The following is an 18,734-nucleotide window of genomic DNA, read 5'->3' as shown; positions in this document are numbered from 1 at the left end:
AATCTAGTCTTAGCGATTATTGCGGAGATGGAAACTAAGTGGGGTTTATGTTCTGATGTGGGGCGAGGTAGGGTGTAAGAAGGGGGTCATGGTGATATGTTGGGGCATAGGCATTTGTAATGGTTATCAGGGCATTGAAGAGAGGTGAAGAGAGGGTACTGGTTAGAGAGTGGTTTTTAGGGTGTTGGTGTAGGAGACAAGGGAGAAGCAGGAGGGGTCCCTAGCGGTGATAATACCACCATGGGAGCCAGCGGCAGGGACAGATGCTAAGTCATGGATGTTTGGAGGTAGGAAGGAAATACTTGCGAAAGTGTCGGGGTCACAGAGTTTCAATTCTTAGATGCAAATGATGAAAGAGTGAGCAACAATCAGAGCATCACGAACAACGGTGCATTTATCTAAATTTCCTAGACTGCGAACATTCCATGACACAATAGGAAAACTAGAGATGGCAACGGGTCGGGTTCGGGTCGGGTGGAGAAAAAACCCACCCGCGACCGCACCCGCGGAATAAGCCCAAACCCGCCCGCGACCACACCCGCGGGTGAAATCCCACACCCGCACCCGCACCCGTCGGGTTTCGGGTGGGTTTCGGGTCCCCGTCGGGTGTGCGTGCTGTGACCAGCAGACCGGCTGACGCCAGGTGAAGGCCCACTGGCCCAGCAGCAAAAAACAGTTCACAGGTAATAATCTTAGACAAAACAGCAACATTGCAACAATAAATTCATGTCTCAAACTGAAATGGTACCAGCATCATTACATGATTACATCAGTCTCACAATAATAACAGCAGTAACATGAATACATGATACATATGAGAATAAGTTCATGCCTATGTGTCAAACACAAATAGTTCACAGGTCCACAGCATTAATGCATTATACACCAAGCCAATAGCGGTAGGAATAACATAACACATAGAGACCAATTCAATATTGCACCAACAGCAACACTCAACCATTGTAGAATACAAGAATCTGCTTCATCCTAGCAAAAAGTAGTCAATCAAATGTTAGTATTCAGTAAACCAAAACTAAGAAATTAGATATTAAGGAACTCAATGTTACCATTTCTTCATCCTCCAAACAAATCACTTGGTCAAGCTTCAACTTCAATCAACTATGGTAGAATCTGCTTCATCCTAACAAGAAAAATAGACAATTAAATGATAGTATTCATTAAATCAAAAGTAAGAAAATAAATGTTAAGAAACTCAATGTTACCATTTCTTCTTCTTCATCCTCCAAACATGTCATTAGAGCATTCACAAAACAGGATTGATCGCCTAACATGTTAGCACGAGACCAAGCTTGCATACACATCAATCCTTCAACTGTTTTTGGTGCTAGTCTACTTCGATGTGGGCTTATTACTCTTCCCCCAGTGCTGAATACAGACTCAGATGCAACAGTTGTGACTGGAATTGCCATGATATCTCGAGCAATCTTTCTCAAAGTGGGGTACTTGATCCCTGCATATTGCCACCAATTAATTATGTCTAGCTCTTGAGTTCTTGGCAGTGTTGGCTCCTCCAAATATAAATCCAACTCAGTGCGCACAAAAGATGAACAATCAGGTTCTTCCGACAAGAATTTATCAAAGATTCCAAACATCAAGTCATCTCCTTCGTTGGGGGCCCTACAGCCCCTACTAGATGCACCTACAGCATCTGTTGTTGCCATGCCCTCCATAGATTCTTGATATTCTAACACCAACTCATACAACAAATTTTTGACTCTACACACTTCATCGTCTGTAGTTGGACTTTCTTCCCCATAAATGGTGCTATAAAAAGCTTTCATGAACTTCAATTTGTACCTAGGATCTAAAACAGTGGCTACTTCCATAAGCCCATGTACATCTATCCAATACTTCTTAAACTTATCTTTCATCAAGACAGACATCTCTTCTACCTTTGGAATGGCACTAGTTCTCCATTTATCAATGGCCAAATAAATTCCACAAATTTTGGGGAAAAAAAGATTAGCTGTTACATAACTAGTGCCTGACAATAGCTCAGTTGCATCAAAAAATATTTTCAGCCTACCACAAAGCTCCCTAGCAAACTCCCAATCATCTGTTGTTGGCTTAAAATGAGCACAAAGCTTCTCTTTACTTGCAAGTCGATCAAAAACTGATTGGTATTCTAATGCAATGCTAAGCATAACGTAGGTTGAATTCCATCTTGTCTTACAATCTAGAGTTATCCTTCTACCATATTTAATATTCATTTGATTTGCTGTCCGTTCAAAACGTTCATGCCTTTTTGGCGTGGCACACCAAAACCCAACACTATCACGTATTCTTTCAACACCCTTTTCCATAACAGTCATGCCATCTTTCACGATGAGATTAATGATATGTGCCGCACAACGCATATGTAACAAAGTACCATTTAGCATGAGTGAGGGAAGGGGTAGCTTATCTTGCATATAACTCATCAAATTGTCATTGGTGGTGCAGTTATCAAGAGTGACCGTTGACACCTTCTTTTCAATTTGCAAATCTTGTAGTACCTCATAAAGGACATCACTTATCATTTCCCCGGTATGTGGAGCAGGCACATATATGAACCTACAAGCAACAACATTCCAACACATTTTTAGCACTTATACATTCAAAGAAACAAGACATTGCAATAGATTATTACCTCAAAAGAAAAGACTTTAGCTTCCATTCATCATCAATGAAATGTACTGTCACAGACATATATCCTTTCTTTTGATGGTTTGCTGTCCACATGTCAGTAGTTACGGCAATTCTTGATTGTAACCGTTGAAATACATTCACTACTGCAAGCCTTTGGACCTCGTACATATCCAATATATCCTTTTTAATGGTATTTCTGGACACTACTTTGAATAGGGGTTGTAGTGCTCCACAAAACCTCTTAAAACCAACATGATCAACCATAGATAGAGGATACTCATGGACACATATCATTAGTGCAAGTTCTTTCCTAGCAACTTCCTGATCAAACACATACTTCTCAACAACTACTGCCCCATTCTCATCTTTTCCTAGTTTTAAGGAGGTTTGTTTTAATCCTTTCCTAACCTGTCTTGATTGACAACATCTAAGATGACCACGCAAGTGATTAGTACCGGCTCTACTATCTCCAACTAGTAGCTTTTTACACCAAGTGCATTCAGCTTTCATTTTACCCCCAACTGTTACTTGTTCAAATTCAAGCCACACATCAGATTTCAGCTTCCTTTTGCATCCAACTTGTACATTATCATCATCATCATTTACGACCACATGTTCTGTACCTTCTGATGGTGGAGCTTGAACACTTGAAGATGGCATTTCATTTGCAGCAGCACTCGTCGGTGTAGCTGCACTTGAGGAACCTCCTGCAACCACAGCACTGCTCTTTGTGGGAACTTGACGACTGCTCCTGCTCGGCCTCGAAGCACCTTGGTCAGACATCAGACTCTGCAATTTACAAATTAGAGCTGCTCAAGTCAAGCTGTGCAAGGGCCAAGGGACATGCTCACGGCTCACCTCACCTACAAGGATAGGAACCTCGTACGTGGTGGGAGCAGGCTGCGCCGCTGGCCGCTGCAGTCGGACTCCGGTGGTCCTGGGGAGTGCCGGAGTGGGGAGTGCCGGTCCTAGATAGTGGAGACTTGGACTCCTGGCTTGGCCTCGGACGCTCGGTGGCTCCTAGGGATGCGTCCTCCTCCGGTGGTCCTGGGGATCCGGCAGGAGCAGGATGCGGCGGCCCTGGGGATGCGTCCTCCGGTGGTGGTGACGGCGGAGGGGGTGGCCGGGGTGGGGCGGGCAGCGGCGGGCGGATCTATCGTGGCCGCGGCCGCCTGGAGCCCTGGACGCCTGGTGCAGTGGTGCTAGCCTGCTAATCTGCTATGGCGGCCGGTTGGGGACTTAGGGTTGAGGGATTTGGGTTTTTCTCAGGGCCCACTGGAATACAAACTGGATGCGCACGGGACTTGGGCGGGTGGCCGGCTGCAACTCTGCGCTTCGGGCGTAGCTCCGGGTTCCGGGTGACCCGCGGGCGAAAATCAAAACCCGCACCCGCACCCGTAATGCTTCGGGTCGGGTTTGGGTCTAACCCGTGGGTGGATTTTTACACCCGAACCCGAACCCGACGGGTGCAAAACCCGACGGGGCCCGAACCCGCGGGTGAAATTGCCATCCCTAAGGAAAACATAAGTTCGGGTTACTCATCGACACAAGGACAAGCACCAAAAGCACAGTGGACAAAGTCAAAGTTCATGGCATATGTAGGCCAAAGTTCACAATGTTGCCCTGGCACACCACGCAGGGTGGCCGAAGGCAGTAACCAAACAAGTCCATGACCTTTCCAAGCAGGTGCAAGTTGGTAGACAAAAGCCTCGAGCAGGAAGGTTCTGGGAGGGAGTTAGGACGATCGTTGTCAGGATACTTTCTAGCAACTGGGTGTCGTAGATGCATGTCGATCATTCTGGGAGGGGGCATCGCGCTAATCTTCGATGCTACCTTGCACCCCAAGCCTAGCAACCCTGACCAGCTTCAGAAGGACAAGGATGGAGATGGCTTTTTTGGTCTTCTCAAGCAGCTAGTGTTGGTGCACGGTTTTTCGGATGGCGTTGGAGCATGGTTGCAGGGCATCCCAGAGGGCGCTCTAGGAGGAGGATTATTGTGGCTCCGTTCGCTGCAAAAACTGTCGGGCCTACGGGCACCTTAGCCCCGCTTGCACCATGCTGATCAGTCATGTCGTAACCCCCTTTCACTATTGATACCCCATAGTCCACGTCTGAGATACCCCCTTCTTGATCATGGTCGTGCCCTTAGACGACCTCTCCTTCAACTCAGAGCCACCACCGCATACCCCACCATCCTCCATCGTGCGCCCTTCTGACTCTGTCTAGCAACCCCCTGGATGTCTACGCTGTGGAGCTTGTGATATTGCTCTAACCGACGTGTTGGCCACCTCCTCTTCCCATGTCCACACGATGAACCTCCAACTCCTCCCCCTCGGGGAGGTGGGATCCATGTCGCCACACCATCCCCCTCTAGTGGGTGCCGGTCTCCTCCACCCGCTCCTAGGTAACACCCCGCCAAATCCCAGACCAGCGGTACTTACTCCCAGCAGCTCGCTAAGATCATATATTGTCCCCATAGACCAACACAAGTCTTTTGTGCGCACTTTGTCCTCACTCATGCGCACCCGAGAAAACTTCCCTGTCGGTCGCTCATCCCAAATTTCTTCAAGTCAAGCACGCTTATCTTGGAGGTTCTTTCGAGATAGGCTTCCGAAAAAGAAGATGCACCTTGTTGGTATGGTTACTTTATTAATTCTATTAAGCTTTGGACTAGGATATCACCGTCCTAGGGGCCAGGATATCACAATCCACCCCCTAGAAGACCGACGTTCTCGTCGGTCAACCCCAATCCAGGAACCTCCCCTCTTAGTCACGTTTGTGTGTCTAGTGTTATCATATGCCATGCCATGTGACCACTCAGGGCCCACATGCGCCATGTGCCATATACCCGAACCCCTAACTCACACACGCCCATGAAACCGCGAGGGTCGGCTATGATACCACTTGTAACACCCCGTCAAATCCTGGACCGGCGGTACTTACTCCTGGAAGCTCACTAGGATCATATATTGTCCCTACAGACCAACACGGGTCTTTTGTGCGCACTTTATACTCACTCATGCGCACCCGAGAAAACTTCCAGGTCGGTCACACATCCCAAATTGCTCCAAGCCAAGCATGATTAACTTGGAGGTTCTTTCATGATATGGTTTCAAAAAAGAAGATACACCTTGTTGGTATGGTTACTCTATTAATTCTATTAAGCCTTATGCTAGGTGAAAGTCGCCTAGAGGGGGGTGAATAGGGCGAATCTGAAATTTATAAACTTAAGCACAACTACAAGCCGGGTTAGCGTTAGAAATAGAAACGAGTCCGAGAGAGAGGGCGCAAAACAAATCGTGAGCGAATAAAGAGCGAGACACGATGATTTGTTTTACCAAGGTTCGGTTCTTGCAAACCTACTCCCCATTGAGGTGGTCACAAAGACTGGGTTTCTTTCAACCCTTTCCCTCTCTCAAACGGTCACTTAGACCGAGTGAGCTTCTCTTCTCAATCAAACGGAACACGAAGTTCCCACAAGGACCACCACACAATTGGTGTCTCTTGCCTTGGTTACAATTGAGTTTGATCACAAGAAGAATGAGAAAGAAAAGAAGCAATCTAAGCGCAAGAGCTCAAATGAACACAACAAATCTCTCTCTCTAATCACTAAAGCTTTGTGTGGACTTGGGAGAGGATTTGATCTCTTTGGTGTGTCTTGTATTGAATGTTATAGCTCTTGTAAGCTGTAGAAGTGTAGGAACTTGGGTGCCATTGAATGTGGGGTGGTTGGGGTATTTATAGCCCCAACCACCAAAAATGGTCGTTGAAAGTGTGCTGTCGCATGGCGCACCGGACAGTCCGGTGCGCCAGCCACGTCAGCAGACCGTTGGGGTTCGACCGTTGGAGCTCTGACTTATGGGGCCTCTAGGCTGTCCGGTGGTGCACCGGACAGGTCCTGTAGACTGTCCGGTGCGCCAACTGCATGTGTTCTGACTCTGGCGCGCACTGTAGCGCATTGAATGCGGTTGCAGATGACCGTTGCGTGTGAAGTAGCCGTTGCTCTGCTGTCACACTGGACAGTCCGGTGTGCACCGAACACTGTCCGGTGACTCACCGGACAGTTCGGTGAATTATAGCGGAGCGCCCTCTGAATTTCCTGAAGGTAGCGAGTTCAGCGTCGAGTGCCCTGGTGCACCGAACAGTCCGGTGCGCCAGATCAGGGTGCCTTCTAGGATGTCTTTTGCTCTCTTTGTTTGAACCCTTTCTTGGTCTTTTTATTGGCTTAATGTGAACCTTTGGCACCTGTAGAACTTATAGACTAGAGCAAACTAGTTAGTCCAATTATTTGTGTTGGGCAATTCAACCACCAAAATCAATTAGGAAATAGGTGTAAGCCTAATTCCCTTTCAATCTCCCCCTTTTTGGTGATTGATGCCAACACAAACCAAAGCAAATATATAAGTGCATAATTGAACTAGTTTGCATAATTGTAAGTGCAAAGGTTACTTAGAATTGAACCAATAAAAATTCTCATAAGATATGCATGGATTGTTTCTTTATATTTTTAACATTTTGGACCACGCTTTGCACCACATGTTTTGTTTTTTTTGCAAATTCTTTTGTAAATTCTTTTCAAAGTCCTTTTGCAAATAGTCAAAGGTAAATGAATAAGATTTTGAGAAGCATTTTCAAGATTTGAAATTTTCTCCTCCTGTTTCAAATGCTTTTCCTTTGACTAAAACAAAACTCCCTTTCAATAAAATCCTCCTCTTAGTGTTCAAGAGGGTTTTAATATACCAATTTTGAAAATACTACTTTCTCCCCCTTTTGAACACAATGAGATACCAATTTGAAAATCTTAAAATTAGGTGGTGGTGCAGTTCTTTTGCTTTGGGCTAATACTTTCTCCCCCTTTGGCATGAATCGCCAAAAACGGATACTTGAGTGAAATATAAGCCCTCTCAAACTACTTTCTCCCCTTTGGCAAACAAAGTATGAGTGAAGATTATACCAAAGATGGAGAGGTGGTCGGAACGACGGCGAAGGATGAGTTGATGGAGTGGAGTGGAAGCCTTTGTCTTCGCCGAAGACTCGAATTCCCTTTCAATACACCTATGACTAGGTTTGAAATATACTTGAAAGCACATTAGTCATAGTACACGAAAGAGATATGATCAAAGGTATAATAATGAGCTATGTGTGCAAAACATCAAAAGAAATTCCTAGAATCAAGAATATTTAGCTCATGCCTAAGTTTGTTAAACATTTGTTCATCTAGTGGCTTGGTAAAAATATCGACTAATTGTTCCTTAGTGTTAATATATGCAATCTCGATATCTCCCTTTTGTTGGTGATCCCTTAAGAAATGATACCGAATGGCTATGTGTTTAGTGCGGCTATGCTCAACAGGATTATCCGCCATGCGGATTGCACTCTCATTATCACATAGAAGAGGAACTTTGGTTAATTTGTAACCATAGTCTCTAAGGGTTTGCCTCATCCAAAGCAATTGCGCGCAACAATGTCCTACGGCAATATACTCGGCTTCGGCGGTAGAATGAGCTACGGAATTTTGCTTCTTTGAAGCCCAAGACACCAAGGATCTTCCCAAGAACTGGCAAGTCCCCGATGTGCTCTTTCTATTAATTTTACACCCTGCCCAATCGGCATCCGAATAACCAATTAAATCAAATGTGGATCCCCGAGGATACTAAAGCCCAAACTTAGGAGTATGAACTAAATATCTCAAGATTCGTTTTACGGCCATAAGGTGAGCTTCCTTAGGGTCGGCTTGGAATCTTGCACACATGCATACGGAAAGCATAATATCAGGTCGAGATGCAGATAAATAGAGTAAAGAGCCTATCATCGACCGGTATACCTTTTGATCTACGGATTTACCTCCCGTGTCGAGGTCGAGATGCCCATTGGTTCCCATGGGTGTCTTGATGGACTTGGTATCCTTCATCCCAAACTTGTTTAGAATGTCTTGAATATACTTCGTTTGGCTAATGAAGGTGCCCTCTTGGAGTTGTTTCACTTGAAATCCCAATAAGTACTTTAACTCCCCCATCATAGACATCTCGAATTTCTTTGTCATGATCCTACTAAATTCCTCACATGTAGATTCGTTAGTAGACCCAAATATAATATCATCAACATAAATTTGGCATACAAACAAATCATTGTCAAGAGTTTTAGTAAATAAAGTAGGATCGGCCTTTCCGACTTTGAAGCCATTAGTGATAAGAAAATCTCTTAGGCATTCATACCATGCTCTTGGAGCTTGCTTGAGCCCATAAAGCGCCTTAGAGAGTTTATATACGTGATTAGGATACTCACTATCTTCAAAGCCGGGAGGTTGCTCAACATAGACCTCTTCCTTGATTGGTCCGTTGAGGAAGGCACTTTTCACGTCCATTTGATAAAGCTTAAAGCCATGGTAAGTAGCATAGGCAAGTAATATGCGAATTGACTCAAGCCTAGCTACGGGTGCATAGGTTTCACCGAAATCCAAACCTTCGACTTGTGAATACCCCTTGGCTACAAGTCGGGCTTTGTTCCTTGTCACCACACCATGCTCATCTTGCTTGTTGCGGAAGACCCACTTGGTTCCTACAACATTTTGATTAGGACGTGGAACTAAATGCCATACCTCGTTTCTAGTGAAGTTGTTGAGCTCCTCTTGCATCGCCACCACCCAATCCGAATCTTGAAGTGCTTCCTCTACCCTGTGTGGCTCAATAGAGGAAACAAAAGAGTAATGCTCACAAAAATGTGCAACACGAGATCTAGTGGTTACCCCCTTATGAATGTCGCCGAGGATGGTGTCGACGGGGTGATCTCGTTGGATTGCTTAGTGGACTCTTGGGTGTGGCGGCCTTGGAACTTGTTCATCTTCCTCATCTTGATTATGAGCATCTCCCCCTTGATCATTGCTCTCCTCTTGAGGTGGTTCAACTTCTTGATCTTCTCCTTCATCATTTTGAGCCTTATCCTCATCATGAGTTGGTGGAGATGCTTGTGTGGAGGAAGATGGTTGATCTTGTGCATGTGGTGGCTCTTCGGATTCCTTAGGACACACATCCCCAATGGACATGTTCCTTAGTGTGACGCACGGAGCCTCTTCATCACCTATCTCATCAAGATCAACTTGCTCTACTTGAGAGTCGTTAGTCTCATCAAACACAATGTCACAAGAGACTTCAACTAATCCAGAGGACTTGTTAAAGACTCTATATGCCCTTGTGTTTGAATCATAACCTAGTAAAAACCTTCTACAGCCTTAGGTGCAAATTTAGATTTTCTACCTCTTTTAACAAGAATAAAACATTTGCTACCAAAGACTCTAAAATATGAAACATTGGGTTTTTATCGGTTAGGAGTTCATATGATGTCTTCTTGAGGATTCGGTGTAGATACAACCGGTTGATGGTGTAACAGGCGGTGTTGACCGCCTCGGCCCAAAACCGATCCGAAGTCTTGTACTCATCAAGCATGGTTCTTGCCATGTCCAATAGACTTCTATTCTTCCTCTCCACTACACCATTTTGTTGTGGGGTGTAGGGAGAAGAGAACTCATGCTTGATGCCCTCCTCCTCAAGGAAGCCTTCGATTTGTGAGTTCTTGAACTCCGTTCCGTTGTCGCTTCTTATTTTCTTGATCCTCAAGCCGAACTCATTTTGAGCCCGTCTCAAGAATCCCTTTAAGGTTTCTTGGGTATGAGATTTTTCCTGCAAAAAGAACACCCAAGTGAAGCGAGAATAATCATCCACAATAACTAGACAGTACTTACTCCCGCCGATGCTTATGTAAGCTATCGGGCCAAAAAGGTCCATATGTAGGAGCTCGAGTGGCCTGTCAGTCGTCATGATGTTCTTGTGTGGATGATGAGCACCAACTTGCTTCCCTGCCTGACATGCGCTACAAATCCTGTCTTTCTCAAAATGAACATTTTTTAGTCCCAAAATGTGTTCTCCCTTTAGAAGTTTGTGAAGATTCTTCATTCCAACATGTGCTAGTCGGCGATGCCAGAGCCAGCCCATGTTAGTCTTAGCAATTAAGCAAGTGTTGAGTTCAGCTCTATCAAAATCTACTAAGTATAGCTGACCCTCTAACACTCCCTTAAATGCTATTGATTCATCACTTCTTCTAAAGACAGTAACACCTACATCTATAAAAAGACAGTTGTAGCCCATTTTACATAATTGCGAAACTGAAAGCAAGTTGTAATTTAAAGAATCTACAAGAAAAACATTGGAAATGGAATGGTCAGGTGATATAGCATTTTTACCCAATCCTTTGACCAAACCTTGATTTCCATCCCCGAATGTAACACCTCAAAATCTCATTTTGAGAATTATGTAAAAATTTTTCAAAGATCTTGAATTAGATTTTTTTTTATAACTTTTGAAGTTACATCGCCTAAAATAAAAAGTTTTATAATAAAGATTCAATAAAAAGATTCTTATATAAATTATTCTTTGTTGAAGTTTATAAGTACTAATGTCATAACATCTTTTAATAAATAACCATACAATAGAAACTATTTGTCTTAAGATAACTATATGTGTGCTATATATCCAAAAGCATTTGCTTTTGTAGGATAATAAATAAATGAATAAATAAAATAAAAGTTTGCATCATTCTGGGATTATACTGGTTGTTGCGTATAAACTAGACTTTGAAATTCAAAACAGATTTGAATTAGTGACCCATTTAGATTTAAAATAGTTGAAAACAAATAGAAGTTTAAATTTGAAAAGGAAAAAGTGAAGGAAACCTGCGCCTGGTCCAAAACCCCTTTGTCTCGGCCCACCAACACCCCCGCGCAGCCCGTCTGCCGTCCACAGTCTTAACCGCGGGCCAAATTCCTGAACGCCAGCCCACTCTACGTTCTTTCCTTTTTTTTCTTGTGTGGCGCTTACATGTGGGTCCGCTTCGTCTGTCGTCCTCCTCCTCCTCTGCTCGGACTTGCTGCCGGCAACAGTGCCCGCGGAAACCGCGCGGGGTTGTTGGCCGAGGATTCTCCTGTCACGCGTATATAAATGGAGCCCTACCACCCCCCTTCCTCCATCAATTTGAGCCATAACTGTGCCGTCGGGTGCTGAAGTTCACCATCGTGGTCGGGGAAGGACGATTCAGACCATCGTGCGCCATTCTTAACTCACCGTCGTGTCCGGGGGCATTATAGAGGGACTACGGAAGCCGGAGTGCAAAACACCCGTACCCACGGCCTTGGTCGCTGGACGAATCGCTCGCCGGAGCAAGTGTCTCGCCGCCAGGCCCTTGTCCATCGCCACCAGCAATGCCTGCCGCTGCTGAACTACGGTAAGCTCACCCTCCAGTTTCGCCAGGATACCCGCATCGTGAATGTATACATTGGGTGGATTTGTATGGCGGGACCTCGCTAGGGCCGCCCCACCTCGGTCGCTTGACCTCGTCGCGTCCTGATGGGCATGGGAGGAAGATGATCTCTTGACCAGTGATTTCGGGTTGGACGGCTTGGATTTCAGGGGATGCCAGCCGCTGGATTTCGAGTGAACCATTGTGATCGACTTGATGGCGTACTCCCTTCGCGGATAGCTGCACGTCGTCCGATCTAGATCTGTCGTGTGAGAGCCCATTCAAGTCTTTAAAATCCTCGACGTTGATTTCTAATCGGGTGGCTCAGATCTATTGATACCCCTTCGCCGAGCAAGACTTGCAAAAGAGACCTTATACTTTTACCAAATAAACCCGCCATCCCTCCACTATAGGAAGACTTAACAGTTAGGCCCAAAACTTTACACAGAGCCCCCTGGACCTTGTTAAAATAGTGTCCATAGTCCTGCAGCCATGAGAAATTTAGAATTTATTTAGAAAAATGATTTTTAATACAAAAATAATTCTAGAAACTTGTGAAATTCATAGTTAATTCATTTTAACTCCAAATTGAGTCATTCTAGTTGCAATAATTTTGTATTAATATTATTTATCACCTAGTACCTTTGTTTAACCATGAAAATTGAATTAAAATTTGCTCAATTGAATTAATCTATTCTAGGTGCTAAATGATTTCAGAAATTCATAACTCAATATTCGTAGCTCCGAATTTAGTGGTTCTTGTTTCTACGATCTTGTAGCAACGCGCAGATCATAATTATACAATTTATCATTATGTTTGGTGTAATGTTAATTTTGCCTATACACTGTTTGTTTGTAATGCTACGACTAGCGTGAGGACACGTGTCATCTAAAGAGCAAGTTGGTACCTAGAATCTCAAGTCCCAGGCAAGTTGTGCCCTTGATCACTTCTTTTTACCTACTCATGTTCTGATTAATCATAATGATCTGCATAGGTTAATTTTGATGGGACCCAATAGGTTACCCTAGTTTGATTATCTTTATACCTTGTTTACCACTGAACTTTTTGGGTAGTACTTGCTAGTGCTTTATGTGGTTTTGGGTATGAAGATACATTATTCATGATCACACTTTTATTATCTGTTTATTATCACTGTTCATGATAAGATCATTATGTTAATTGGAACATGGAGCGACTGAGAGCACCTAGAGGGGGGTGAATAGGTGATCTTGTAAAACTTCAAAACTTAAGCCACAAAAACTTGTTAAGTGTTAGCACAATTATGGCCAAGTGGCTAGAGAGGAGTCAAAACACAATAACCACAAGAAATTAATCACAGAGATGACACGGTGGTTATCCCGTGGTTCGGCCAAGTACAAAACTTGCCTACTCCACGTTGTGGCGTCCCAACGGACGAGAGTTGCACTCAACTCCTCTCAAGTGATCCAATGATCGACTTGAATACCACGGTGTTCTTGCTTTTCTTTTCTCAATCCCGTTTGCGAGGAATCTCCACAACTTGGAGCCTCTCGCCCTTACAAAAGATGTTCACAGAGAATCACGGAGCAAGGGAGGGATTTGCAACTCACACACGACACAAAGATCACAGCGAATACGCACACACAAGACCCAGACTTGAGCTCAAAAGACTAGCACACTAGAACGGAGCTCAAATCACTAGAATGTCGAACAAGTGCGCGAGATTGATGGGTGAGTGATCAAGAGTGCTCAAGGAATGCTTGGTTCTGTCCTCCATGCGCCTAGGGGTCCCTTTTATAGCCCCAAGGCAGCTAGGAGCCGTTGAGAGCACATCTGGAAGGCTATTCTTGCCTTCTGTCGTCGGGCGCACCGGACAGTCCGGTGCACACCGGACAGTGTCCGGTGCCCGATTCCTTTCCTTAATTGGCGAAGCCGACCGTTGCCGACCGTTGCAGATCTGGCGCACCGGACAGTCCGGTGCACACCGGACAGTCCGGTGCTTCCTTCCGACCGTTGGCTCGGCCACGTGTCGCGCGCCGAACGCGCGGCCGACCGTTGGCCCGGCCGACCGTTGGCTCACCGGACAGTCCGGTGCACACCGGACAGTCCGGTGAATTTTAGCCGAAGTCGCCGGAGAAAAAACCCAAGAGCGGCCTCTTCGGCCGAGGCAGCTTGGCGCACCGGACACTGTCCGGTGCACCACCGGACAGTCCGGTGCCCCAGACCGAAACAGCCCCTTGGCTGCACACAGCCAAGTCTTCTCTTCTCTTCTTCTTTCTGTTTCTAACACTTAGACAAATATATTAGTACACAAAACCAATGTACTAAGGCTTAGAAACATACCTTTACTTGTGATTTGCACTTTGTTCAACCATGGGCATATTCTCACATTTAAGCACTTGTGTTTGCACTCAATCACCAAAATACTTAGAAATGGCCCAAGGGCACATTTCCCTTTCAATCTCCCCCTTTTTGGTGATTTATGCCAACACAACATAAAGCAACTAGGACAAGTGCAAAATCTCTTCAAATAAAAACTGACTTTGAGTTTTATTCAATTTTGGCATATATGGATCATCTTTTGCCACCACTTGGTTTGTTTTTGCAAATCAAACTCAAATCTCTATCTCTAAGTCAAACACACATGTTGAAGCATAAAGAGAGTCATTCCAGAAGAGATTGATCAAAGATTTCAAAAACTCCCCCTATTTCCCATAATCAACACTTCTCCCCACAAGAAGCCAACTTTTGACAATAGAGACAAAAAGCTTTTGACAAAACAAAAACTCTATTCTACTATTTTCAAAAATCTCTCAAGTGGTAGCTGATCCATTTATCACTTTGGCCTTTATTTTCTCCCCCTTTGGCATCAAGCACCAAAACGGGATTAATCTTGGCCTATTTAACCCCATTGCCTCACCAAAATCTTCAGTAAGAATACAAAGGCAATAAGAGTCTAAAGATGAACTTGGAATAAGTTACCCTCTCATCGGAGTGCAGTGGAAGTCTTTCATGGTCCAAGTCCACCTTATCCCTTTCAATCCTCCTTCGAGACTAAATCATCAAACTCAAGCACATGGTTAGTCTCAAAGGGTCAAGTTGTAACACATCTCCCCCTAAACGTGTGCATCACTTTGCAACGGACTTGTGAGGTCCAGGGAGTGTTGGTACAACTTGAGCACCACAATAAGCAACAAAATGCAGAATGAACCTGATCAAATGCATAAACACATGTATGCTACAATTCAATCCAAGTTCCGCGAATCTAAGACATTTAGCTCACTACGCAACCTGCAGAAGGTCTTCTCATCTAGAGGCTTAGTGAAGATATCGGCTAGCTGGTTCTCGGTGCTAACATGAAACACTTCGATATCTCCCTTTTGCTGGTGGTCTCTCAAAAAGTGATGCCGGATGTCTATGTGCTTTGTGCGGCTGTGTTCAACAGGATTTTCCGCTATGCGGATAGCACTCTCATTATCACATAGGAGTGGAACTTTGCTCAGATTGTAGCCAAAGTCCCGGAGGGTTTGCCTCATCCAAAGTAGTTGCGCGCAACACTGACCTGCGGCAACGTACTCGGCCTCAGCGGTGGATAGGGCAACGGAGGTTTGTTTCTTAGAGTTCCATGACACCAGGGACCTTCCTAAGAATTGGCACGTCCCCGATGTACTCTTCCTATCGACCTTACATCCAGCATAGTCGGAGTCTGAGTATCCAACTAAGTCAAAGGTAGACCCCTTTGGATACCAGAGCCCGAAGCAAGGCGTAGCAACTAAATATCTAAGAATTCGCTTTACCGCCACTAAGTGACATTCCTTAGGATCGGATTGAAATCTAGCACACATGCACACGCTAAGCATAATATCCGGTCTACTAGCACATAAGTAAAGCAACGAACCTATCATTGACCGGTATGCTTTTTGATCAACGGACTTACCTCCTTTGTTGAGGTCGGTGTGTCCGTCGGTCCCCATCGGAGTCTTTGCGGGCTTGGAGTCCTTCATCCCAAACCGCTTTAGCAGATCTTGTGTGTACTTCGTTTGGGAGATGAAGGTGCCGTCCTTGAGTTGCTTCACTTGGAACCCAAGGAAGTAGTTCAACTCGCCCATCATCGACATCTCGAATTTCTGCGTCATCACCCTGCTAAACTCTTCACAAGACTTTTGGTTAGTAGAACCAAATATTATGTCATCGACATAAATTTGGCACACGAACAAATCACCATCACATGTCTTAGTGAAAAGAGTTGGATCGGCTTTCCCAACCTTGAAAGCATTAGCAATTAAGAAATCTCTAAGGCATTCATACCATGCTCTTGGGGCTTGCTTAAGTCCATAGAGCGCCTTAGAGAGCTTACACACGTGGTCGGGGTACCGTTCATCCTCGAAGCCAGGGGGTTGCTCCACGTACACCTCCTCCTTGATTGGCCCGTTGAGGAAAGCGCTCTTCACATCCATTTGGTACAACCTGAAAGAATGGTGAGCGGCATATGCTAGCAAGATTCGAATTGACTCTAGCCTAGCCACAGGAGCAAAAGTCTCCTCAAAATCCAAACCTGCGACTTGGGCATAACCTTTTGCCACAAGTCGAGCCTTGTTTCTCGTCACCACCCCGTGCTCGTCCTGTTTGTTGCGGAACACCCACTTGGTTCCCACAACATTTTGCTTCGGACGAGGCACCAGCGTCCAAACTTCATTTCTCTTGAAGTTGTTGAGCTCCTCCTGCATGGCCAACACCCAGTCCGGATCTAGCAAGGCCTCCTCTACCCTGAAAGGCTCAATAGAAGAGACAAAAGAGTAATGCTCACAAAAATTAACTAATCGAGAACGAGTAGTTACTCCCTTGCTGATGTCACCCAGAATTTGGTCGACGGGATGATCCCTTTGAATCATCGCTCGAACTTGGGTTGGAGGTGCCGGTTGCACTTCTTCCTCCATCACATGATCATCTTGTGCTCCCCCTTGATCAAGCGCCTCCTCTTGAGGTACCTGTACGTCACCTTCGGTTGGAGGATGCACCATAGTCGAGGAAGAAGGTCGATCTCGTTCATCTTGTTCCTGTGGCCGTACTTCTCCAATCGTCATGGTTCGAATAGCAGCCGCTGGAACATCTTCTTCATCTACATCATCACAATCAACAACTTGCTCTCTTGGAGAGCCATTAGTCTCATCAAATACAACGTCGCTAGAGACTTCAACCAAACCCGATGATTTGTTGAAGACTCTATACGCCTTTGTATTTGAGTCATAACCTAACAAAAACCCTTCTACAGCTTTGGGAGCAAACTTAGAATTTCTACCCTTCTTCACTAGAATGTAGCATTTACTCCCAAATACACGAAAGTACGATACATTGGGTTTGTTACCGGTTAGTAGCTCATACGACGTCTTCTTGAGGAGACGATGAAGGTAGACCCTGTTGATGGCGTGGCAAGCAGTGTTAACGGCTTCCGTCCAAAAGCACTCGGGGGTCTTGAACTCTCCTAGCATCGTCCTTGCCATGTCGATGAGCGTCCTGTTCTTTCTCTCTACCACACCATTTTGCTGTGGTGTGTAGGGAGCGGAGAACTCGTGCTTGATCCCTTCTTCTTCAAGGAACTCCTCCACTTGAAGGTTCTTGAACTCGGACCCGTTGTCGCTCCTTATCTTTTTCACTTTGAGCTCAAACTCATTTTGAGCTCTCCTGAGGAAGCGTTTGAGAGTCCCTTGGGTTTCGGACTTTTCCTGCAAAAAGAACACCCAAGTGAAGCGGGAAAAGTCATCAACAATAACTAAACCATACTTACTTCCTCCTATGCTCAGATAGGCGACGGGTCCGAAGAGGTCCATATGTAGCAGCTCCAGGGGTCTTGAAGTGGTCATCACATTCTTGCTGTGATGCGCTCCTCCCACCTGTTTCCCTGCTTGACAAGCTGCACAAGGTCTATCTTTTTCGAAATGAACATTGGTTAGACCTATCACATGTTCTCCCTTTAGAAGCTTGTGGAGGTTCTTCATCCCCACATGTGCTAAGCGGCGATGCCACAGCCAGCCCATGCAAGTCTTAGCCATTAAGCATGCATCTAGACCGGCCTCTTCTTTTGCAAAATCAACTAAATAAAGTTTGCCGTCTAATACACCCTTAAAAGCTAGTGAACCATCACTTCTTCTAAAGACAGACACATCTACATTTGTAAACAGACAGTTGTATCCCATATGACATAATTGACTAACAGATAGCAAATTATATCCAAGACTCTCTACTAAAAATACATTAGAGATAGAATGCTCATTAGAAATCGCAATTTTACCTAACCCTTTTACCTTGCCTTGATTCCCATCACCGAATATGATTGAATCTTGGGAATCCTTATTCTTGACGTAGGAGGTGAACATCTTCTTCTCCCCCGTCATATGGTTTGTGCATCCGCTGTCTATAATCCAGCTTGAACCCCCGGATGCATAAACCTGCAAGGCAAATTTAGGCTTGGGTCTTAGGTACCCAACTCATGTTGGGTCCTACAAGGTTAGTGCAAATATCCTTAGGGACCCAAATGCAAGTTTTGTCTCCCTTGCATTTTGCCCCTAGCTTCCTAGCAACAATTTTCTTATCCTTTCTACAAATTGCAAAGGAAGCATTCAAAGCACAATAAATGGTAGAAGGTTCATTCACTACTTTCCTAACAACATTTCTCCTAGGTATTTGATGAACAACATTTCTTCTAAACACATTTCTACCATGCATAACATGAGAACTAGAAGCAGTCATATCATAAGAGTCATAAGCATGTGAATCAAAAACATCATTACTTCTAAAAGCATTTCTAGAGTATCTCCTAT

At 44.8% G+C, this 18,734-nt stretch overlaps 2 long non-coding RNA genes and 1 pseudogene across 3 annotated transcripts; 2 read left to right on the top strand and 1 right to left on the bottom strand.

The window, feature by feature from the left end:
• Nucleotides 1-449: 449 nt before the first annotated feature.
• On the top strand, nucleotides 450-3,466 carry LOC111589554 (uncharacterized). Its single transcript, XR_002748632.1, has 2 exons — nucleotides 450-683; nucleotides 3,321-3,466. It is a non-coding gene; the product is annotated as an uncharacterized lncRNA (long non-coding RNA).
• LOC109940353 (uncharacterized) lies at nucleotides 3,154-4,120 on the bottom strand. Of its 2 annotated transcripts, none has more exons than XR_002263157.3 (2): nucleotides 3,508-4,120; nucleotides 3,154-3,438 (listed from the first exon to the last, which is right to left on the bottom strand). It is a non-coding gene; the product is annotated as an uncharacterized lncRNA (long non-coding RNA). The 2 variants fall into 2 exon arrangements; XR_002263156.3 differs by having other exon boundaries at nucleotides 3,513-4,120.
• Nucleotides 4,121-4,435: 315 nt separating this feature from the next.
• The window catches only part of LOC103630846 (lipase-like), a 57,581-nt pseudogene continuing 43,282 nt past the window's right edge, over nucleotides 4,436-18,734 (top strand).

The sequence above is a fragment of the Zea mays genome, chromosome 6 (genome assembly GCF_902167145.1).
Source record: "Zea mays cultivar B73 chromosome 6, Zm-B73-REFERENCE-NAM-5.0, whole genome shotgun sequence".
Lineage (NCBI taxonomy): Eukaryota > Viridiplantae > Streptophyta > Magnoliopsida > Poales > Poaceae > Zea > Zea mays.
Note: the sequence above shows the minus strand (reverse complement) of the source record. Positions and strands in the feature narration are given on the sequence as shown.